Below are 8,739 nucleotides of genomic sequence, written 5' to 3'. Positions count from 1 at the left end.
CCAAGTACTATCCCGGCCCGACGATGCTTAACTTCCGTGATCAGACGAGAACGGGTGTGTTCATCGTGGTATGGCCGTAGACATTAGTAGGTGCAAATACGTGCAATTTATTTTGACGTTGTGATCAAATTTTTTTATTTAATTTCTTTGAGTTACTTAGGACAAGGCGTATGCATGGATTATCTATTAGACTTTAAGGTTATAGTTTTGTGAAAAAAACAATGTTTTTTTAAAGATGTGTGGCTATAAAAATAGCCGTTGTTTTCTGAGTGTAGCGGTTTACTTCTTCTGTCCTTTGTCGTTCTTCTTTGGGAGTAAGACAGCTTGAATGTTTGGCAAAACACCACCAGCTGCAATGGTTACACCGCTCAAAAGTTTGTTTAATTCTTCATCATTACGAACAGCCAATTGTAAATGTCTTGGAATAATCCTAGCTTTTTTGTTGTCTCTTGCTGCGTTACCAGCCAACTCCAATATCTCAGCAGATAAATATTCCAAGACGGCTGCTAAGTAAACTGGTGCTCCAGATCCAATTCGGTTAGCATAGTGCCCTCTACGAAGGAATCTATGCACTCTACCGACTGGAAATTGAAGTCCAGCTCTTGAGGATCTTGTCTTGGCTTTAGCCTTAGCTTTTCCACCTTTTCCACGTCCAGACATAACTGCGATTTGATTTGTAAGTTAATACAAAAACGTACGAATATTTAACGTAAGTGTTAACGAAATAAACTTTACTCGTTTTTTCATCATAAAAATAGGATCGAAATCATGTTTTTTTAACCAATCATAATTAAGTATTAAACAAAAGATTTTTTTTTTAACCAATTAAATTGCGTATCGGCGTTTTCGGATCGAATTCGATCCGATTTTTTTACTTATAAACAAAAAGTTTTGACTTGCAGTTTAATGCTTATTTACAAGTTAAGTAGCAAAAATTTTTAACCATGTCTGACGCAGCAGCTAAAGGAGGAAAACAGGCACCTAAAGTAGCCAAGAAAGGTGAAAAAAGAGCCGGCAAAAAAGGAGGAAAGATTGGTGGAACTGGTGAAAAGAAACGCAAGAGAAAGAGAAAGGAAAGTTATGCTATTTACATCTACAATGTTTTGAAACAAGTTCACCCAGATGTCGGAGTTTCAAGCAAAGCTATGAGCATCATGAACTCATTTGTCAACGACATCTTTGAGCGCATTGCTTCCGAAGCTTCGCGTTTGGCTCTTCAAAACAAAAAGTCGACCATCTCTTCTCGTGAAATTCAAACCGCAGTACGTCTTCTCTTGCCTGGAGAACTTGCAAAACACGCAGTCAGTGAAGGAACAAAAGCCGTCACAAAATACACAAGCAGCAAGTAAACCAACGTCTACCAAACACAAACGGTCTTTTTTAAGACCACACATCTTTAAAAAAACATTTACTTGGCGTCACTACAAGTTAACCGAAGTTAATAAAACTTCTAAATAATGTGCTTAAGAACACTAGCCTACATTTAAAATACTTCCCCATGTGTGTGTGGATTAGCTTCACTTTTCATACGTATTATTAGCTGTACTTGCAGAAAAGACAAGTACATTGATCCATGTTATTGCTTACATTTAACTTAACCCAGCTTTTCACGGAAACACTCCCAGGCAAATTAACCCTACAAAGTATTTCTAAATTTTTTTTGTGTCATATATGACATAGTATCGTATAGCAATAAATGTAACTGTGACAAGACTTTACACATTGTGTAATTTGGAAGCGTGCACAAAGTAATGTTTAAAAGATTTGTGGCTATAAAAATAGCCGTTTTTGTTGAGCAATGACAACGCTTAACCTCCGAATCCGTAAAGAGTTCTTCCTTGACGTTTTAAGGCATAAACAACATCCATAGCGGTAACGGTCTTGCGTTTAGCGTGCTCTGTGTAGGTTACAGCATCACGAATAACATTCTCTAAGAAAACCTTCAGTACACCTCTGGTTTCCTCATAGATAAGGCCAGAGATACGTTTGACACCACCTCGTCGAGCAAGACGCCGAATAGCAGGTTTTGTGATTCCCTGAATGTTATCACGAAGAATTTTTCGGTGACGTTTAGCACCTCCTTTTCCCAATCCTTTACCTCCTTTTCCGCGTCCAGACATATTGATATAGTTGCGTACAGAACGAGTACAAAAACAACGTTTGAGTTAACAGAATTCAGACAGCTTTAAAAAGAGGCCATAAAATTACCTACTGCTCGTGGAAACACCCTAATTAACCAATAGAGTTGCGTCATTACAAAATGTTCCGAACATTTTGTACATTTTTTTAAGTAAAACTGTAGTTTTTTTAAAAATTCGTGGTCTTAATGTTTCAGTAAGGCAATAAATTTGGCATCGTTGGAATTCGCCAAACCTTCTGCTACTTACTAAAAAAAAAAAAAGTCAAAAGCTTTTGTGTATCAGAAGATACAGCCGTTTTCCCGTAGCCAAAAAACACAGATTTTATAAAAATGTTAAAGTAATGAGCGTAATGTCATTATGCAGCCAATCAGAAATTACTTTCTTAGCACCAATCAAATGGTTTGTTTTGAACCTTAGCTGTCAATCAATATGAGAAATAAAACTTTGGCGCGATAGTGCATTTTAGACCGTCTTGTGTATCCGTACTACATCGACTTCTTAAAATATGGCTCGTACAAAGCAAACTGCACGTAAATCTACTGGAGGAAAGGCTCCACGAAAACAACTCGCCACTAAAGCTGCGAGGAAAAGCGCACCAGCTACTGGAGGAGTGAAAAAACCACATCGTTACAGACCTGGTACAGTTGCTCTCAGAGAAATCAGAAGATACCAGAAGTCAACCGAGCTCTTGATCCGCAAGTTGCCTTTCCAGCGTCTTGTGCGAGAAATTGCTCAGGACTTCAAACAGATCTGCGATTCCAGAGCACAGCCGTTATGGCTCTGCAAGAGGCTTCTGAAGCGTACCTTGTTGGCTTGTTCGAGGATACTAACTTGTGTGCCATTCACGCAAAACGAGTTACAATCATGCCTAAAGACATCCAGTTGGCAAGAAGAATTCGTGGGGAACGTGCCTAAGCATCTTACCAAACAAAAAACGGCTATTTTTATAGCCACACATCCATAAAAAATATTACGGCTAGCTTTTTATATCAAACTTTGTCCTGCTTTCTGTTTAAATTTTATGCTACATAAAAATTTTATGCTACATAAAGTTTGACAATGTTAAAAATATGAAGGGCAAGAAAAGTAAAAGCAAGAAAATAAGAAATTTAAAAACGAAAATACTTAAACTTAGGGAATCTAATCTTAAATTTACTCTTTTTTAACTGTTTAAGTGACTTAAACAAGTTTAACTTTGTACCAAGATAATGTTTTTTTGTAAATGTGTGGCTATAAAAATAGCCGTTTGTTAATGTAATAGCCAGATACACACAAATTATTTTTTTGCGGTCTTCTTTGCTGCCTTTTTGGGAGTCTTTTTGACCTTCTTTGCTGCAGGTTTTTTAGCAACAGGCTTCTTTGTGGGTTTCTTAGCTGCTGGTTTCTTAGCCGAGGCTTTCTTTGTGGCAGGCTTCTTTGCTGCTTTCTTTGGCGTGCTCTTCTTTGCTGGCTTCTTTTTTGGTGTACTTTTCTTTGCAGTAGGCTTCTTTGCCGTTGGCTTTTTTGCTGCGGCCTTTTTCTTAGGTTTTTCTTTTTTTACCTGACCTAGCTTGAATGATCCAGAAGCACCAGTGCCTTTAGTTTGAATCAAATCGCCTGATGTTACTCCTCGTTTAAGAGCCATTTTCAGATGATGATCTGAGTTTTCAGCAACTTTGTAATTTGCATGAATATATTTTGTAATAGCTTGGCGAGATGAACCACCGCGTTCCTTTAGGGTAGCGATAGCAGCCTTGATCATGTCCACATATTTAGGGTGATCAGCTGTCTTCTTTGCAGCAGGTTTCTTCTTGGGTGCGATTTTCTTTGGAGAAGCTGCTTCACTCATTTTTAATGTTTTCTTACAACAATCCAACGATAAACGATGCTTGTTATCACAGTAGAAGTATACTAAACATTACCGTGTAAATGAGATATAATTTAAGACGGTGCGAAGTATGCGGACGTAAAAGTACCACTCCCGGGAATTGATTTGGCGCGAAAACAGAAATGTGTGTTTCTGTACATCGTATAATGTCCGTTTTGGGTGCCGCGACTATGCGAAAGCATGTTAATTTTTATTTGTAGTACGACGCAATAGTCTGCAAGAGAAGCTGCTGGAGTTTGAGGTCTTCAGCATTACATCTAGTCTGTTAATTTGGGCTTCTTCCGCGCTCGTGTTAGGATTTTCATAAAGCGTTCTTTGGTTTGCGTTGCGTATGTCGGCCTACATCATCGACACGGCCTGTTTCCGGCTATTAGGAGCAATTCATATATTGGGCACTGCGTTTCGACTTTTTTATTAGACCACAGTAAAAAAATTCACTCACAGAAGTCCCTTTCTTTCATGGCTACAAACACGAAGAATTCTGTCGTAAGTAAAACGAATGCGCAAGCCAAAATGACGATGGGGCGAAGTCATAAGCATGGCCCTGTGGCCCAATGGATAAGGCATCTGACTACGAATCAGGGGATTCCAGGTTCGACTCCTGGCAGGGTCGCACTGTCGCATTTCGGCTGCATGGTCTACTGTGTAACGCGCGCGCACGTTCTGGCGTAATGCGTTGATAAACGGAATGTACGCAGACATATTGGAAAGTAATATCACGCACTTAGTATCGTCGCCTTTGTTAGCATTCATGTAAGTTACCATCCACTCGCTACAGTCGCTCTCCATCCTACGGCTAAATCAACAGCCGTGATTTTTACTATGTCGCCGTCCATCCGTACGCGGTGACAGTTGTAAGCTTTACAGTAACGTGACATGCTCCACAAGCAGTTACGGTGTGTGGACGATGCCTATCATGGCAACGCTTGTTCTTTATCGCTTCTCGGCCTAATGGCTAAGATCAAGTGTAGTATCTGTTCTTATCAGTTTAATATCTGGTAGGCCATTCTCTGAATGGTCAGTATATTAATCTGATTTTTGGCCTTGGGTCATGGAGGTGGATTCATTCACGCCGTGACCACGGGTTGCCTTGTGTTGCACTATTACCGATGGCGGCCCACATAAGCAATAAAAGAATAATAGCAGTCCTCTTTCCGACGGCACTCTGCATAGTCTACGGCGGGAACAAAACGCGTACACTGGGGGAGAATACAGCCTATGCCCCGCGACACGGCAGTTTATAACACACTCAAGCCACAAGCATTAACAAACTTTGAAGGGTACCCTCATGCTACGGTGCAGTTCCAACTCATACTTACCTGACGGGGAAGTAAAGACTGATCAATGAGGGTTTTCTTCCAGAGTGAGGCTCTTGCATTGCACTACGCTTGGGCTGACCTCTGCGATTACTGCAAACGTCAGTAACTCGACCGTACAATTTCTGGTAGTGGGGGCCTGCGTCCGCGCTCGCCCCCTCCTTAAGTCAAAATGAATGAGCTTAGAAAAGTTGCGCGGCCAAATGTCGGTGGTGACTTAAACGCTAAGGTAAAACCTCGCTTGGCTGTTACGAAACGTGATTGCGATATAAGTCCTCGGAAGGCGGCGGAATTTTATTTTATTTGCCATTCCGTCAGGGTTATTGGATGATCGGCAATAGATCGAGTTTGTATGCATTTGAAAGCTCTTTTTTCTCGTACTATCACCTGAAAATGTCGTAGGAAAATGTCATAGGAAACACTTTCAACAACCGCCACGTTCCTTAATTGTTATAACAAGAAATATATCACAGCAAATGAAAATGAAAAGCCTACGACACCGGGAGTTCCCAGGCGGTCCCCCATCCAAGTACTATCCCGGCCCGACGATGCTTAACTTCCGTGATCAGACGAGAACGGGTGTGTTCATCGTGGTATGGCCGTAGACATTAGTAGGTGCAAATACGTGCAATTTATTTTGACGTTGTGATCAAATTTTTTTATTTAATTTCTTTGAGTTACTTAGGACAAGGCGTATGCATGGATTATCTATTAGACTTTAAGGTTATAGTTTTGTGAAAAAAACAATGTTTTTTTAAAGATGTGTGGCTATAAAAATAGCCGTTGTTTTCTGAGTGTAGCGGTTTACTTCTTCTGTCCTTTGTCGTTCTTCTTTGGGAGTAAGACAGCTTGAATGTTTGGCAAAACACCACCAGCTGCAATGGTTACACCGCTCAAAAGTTTGTTTAATTCTTCATCATTACGAACAGCCAATTGTAAATGTCTTGGAATAATCCTAGCTTTTTTGTTGTCTCTTGCTGCGTTACCAGCCAACTCCAATATCTCAGCAGATAAATATTCCAAGACGGCTGCTAAGTAAACTGGTGCTCCAGATCCAATTCGGTTAGCATAGTGCCCTCTACGAAGGAATCTATGCACTCTACCGACTGGAAATTGAAGTCCAGCTCTTGAGGATCTTGTCTTGGCTTTAGCCTTAGCTTTTCCACCTTTTCCACGTCCAGACATAACTGCGATTTGATTTGTAAGTTAATACAAAAACGTACGAATATTTAACGTAAGTGTTAACGAAATAAACTTTACTCGTTTTTTCATCATAAAAATAGGATCGAAATCATGTTTTTTTAACCAATCATAATTAAGTATTAAACAAAAGATTTTTTTTTTAACCAATTAAATTGCGTATCGGCGTTTTCGGATCGAATTCGATCCGATTTTTTTACTTATAAACAAAAAGTTTTGACTTGCAGTTTAATGCTTATTTACAAGTTAAGTAGCAAAAATTTTTAACCATGTCTGACGCAGCAGCTAAAGGAGGAAAACAGGCACCTAAAGTAGCCAAGAAAGGTGAAAAAAGAGCCGGCAAAAAAGGAGGAAAGATTGGTGGAACTGGTGAAAAGAAACGCAAGAGAAAGAGAAAGGAAAGTTATGCTATTTACATCTACAATGTTTTGAAACAAGTTCACCCAGATGTCGGAGTTTCAAGCAAAGCTATGAGCATCATGAACTCATTTGTCAACGACATCTTTGAGCGCATTGCTTCCGAAGCTTCGCGTTTGGCTCTTCAAAACAAAAAGTCGACCATCTCTTCTCGTGAAATTCAAACCGCAGTACGTCTTCTCTTGCCTGGAGAACTTGCAAAACACGCAGTCAGTGAAGGAACAAAAGCCGTCACAAAATACACAAGCAGCAAGTAAACCAACGTCTACCAAACACAAACGGTCTTTTTTAAGACCACACATCTTTAAAAAAACATTTACTTGGCGTCACTACAAGTTAACCGAAGTTAATAAAACTTCTAAATAATGTGCTTAAGAACACTAGCCTACATTTAAAATACTTCCCCATGTGTGTGTGGATTAGCTTCACTTTTCATACGTATTATTAGCTGTACTTGCAGAAAAGACAAGTACATTGATCCATGTTATTGCTTACATTTAACTTAACCCAGCTTTTCACGGAAACACTCCCAGGCAAATTAACCCTACAAAGTATTTCTAAATTTTTTTTGTGTCATATATGACATAGTATCGTATAGCAATAAATGTAACTGTGACAAGACTTTACACATTGTGTAATTTGGAAGCGTGCACAAAGTAATGTTTTAAAAGATTTGTGGCTATAAAAATAGCCGTTTTTGTTGAGCAATGACAACGCTTAACCTCCGAATCCGTAAAGAGTTCTTCCTTGACGTTTTAAGGCATAAACAACATCCATAGCGGTAACGGTCTTGCGTTTAGCGTGCTCTGTGTAGGTTACAGCATCACGAATAACATTCTCTAAGAAAACCTTCAGTACACCTCTGGTTTCCTCATAGATAAGGCCAGAGATACGTTTGACACCACCTCGTCGAGCAAGACGCCGAATAGCAGGTTTTGTGATTCCCTGAATGTTATCACGAAGAATTTTTCGGTGACGTTTAGCACCTCCTTTTCCCAATCCTTTACCTCCTTTTCCGCGTCCAGACATATTGATATAGTTGCGTACAGAACGAGTACAAAAACAACGTTTGAGTTAACAGAATTCAGACAGCTTTAAAAAGAGGCCATAAAATTACCTACTGCTCGTGGAAACACCCTAATTAACCAATAGAGTTGCGTCATTACAAAATGTTCCGAACATTTTGTACATTTTTTTAAGTAAAACTGTAGTTTTTTTAAAAATTCGTGGTCTTAATGTTTCAGTAAGGCAATAAATTTGGCATCGTTGGAATTCGCCAAACCTTCTGCTACTTACTAAAAAAAAAAAAAGTCAAAAGCTTTTGTGTATCAGAAGATACAGCCGTTTTCCCGTAGCCAAAAAACACAGATTTTATAAAAATGTTAAAGTAATGAGCGTAATGTCATTATGCAGCCAATCAGAAATTACTTTCTTAGCACCAATCAAATGGTTTGTTTTGAACCTTAGCTGTCAATCAATATGAGAAATAAAACTTTGGCGCGATAGTGCATTTTAGACCGTCTTGTGTATCCGTACTACATCGACTTCTTAAAATATGGCTCGTACAAAGCAAACTGCACGTAAATCTACTGGAGGAAAGGCTCCACGAAAACAACTCGCCACTAAAGCTGCGAGGAAAAGCGCACCAGCTACTGGAGGAGTGAAAAAACCACATCGTTACAGACCTGGTACAGTTGCTCTCAGAGAAATCAGAAGATACCAGAAGTCAACCGAGCTCTTGATCCGCAAGTTGCCTTTCCAGCGTCTTGTGCGAGAAATTGCTCAGGACTTCAAAACA

At 39.6% G+C, this 8,739-nt stretch overlaps 4 non-coding genes across 4 annotated transcripts; 3 read left to right on the top strand and 1 right to left on the bottom strand.

Annotated features, from left to right (window-relative positions):
* The first annotated feature begins 4,548 nt into the window (after nucleotides 1–4,548).
* Nucleotides 4,549–4,621, top strand: Trnar-acg (transfer RNA arginine (anticodon ACG)). Its single transcript has one exon. It is a non-coding gene; the product is annotated as a tRNA-Arg (tRNA).
* Nucleotides 4,622–4,943: 322 nt separating this feature from the next.
* On the top strand, nucleotides 4,944–5,134 carry LOC130661514 (U2 spliceosomal RNA). Its single transcript, XR_008988706.1, has one exon. It is a non-coding gene; the product is annotated as a U2 spliceosomal RNA (small nuclear RNA).
* Nucleotides 5,135–5,319: 185 nt separating this feature from the next.
* On the top strand, nucleotides 5,320–5,484 carry LOC130659690 (U1 spliceosomal RNA). Its single transcript, XR_008986894.1, has one exon. It is a non-coding gene; the product is annotated as a U1 spliceosomal RNA (small nuclear RNA).
* A 328-nt stretch (nucleotides 5,485–5,812) lies between these two features.
* LOC130660372 (5S ribosomal RNA) lies at nucleotides 5,813–5,931 on the bottom strand. The gene has a single exon (XR_008987572.1). It is a non-coding gene; the product is annotated as a 5S ribosomal RNA (ribosomal RNA).
* Nucleotides 5,932–8,739: the final 2,808 nt, after the last annotated feature.

Source organism: Hydractinia symbiolongicarpus, chromosome 9 (genome assembly GCF_029227915.1).
Source record: "Hydractinia symbiolongicarpus strain clone_291-10 chromosome 9, HSymV2.1, whole genome shotgun sequence".
NCBI classification, from domain to species: domain Eukaryota; kingdom Metazoa; phylum Cnidaria; class Hydrozoa; order Anthoathecata; family Hydractiniidae; genus Hydractinia; species Hydractinia symbiolongicarpus.
Note: the sequence above shows the minus strand (reverse complement) of the source record. Positions and strands in the feature narration are given on the sequence as shown.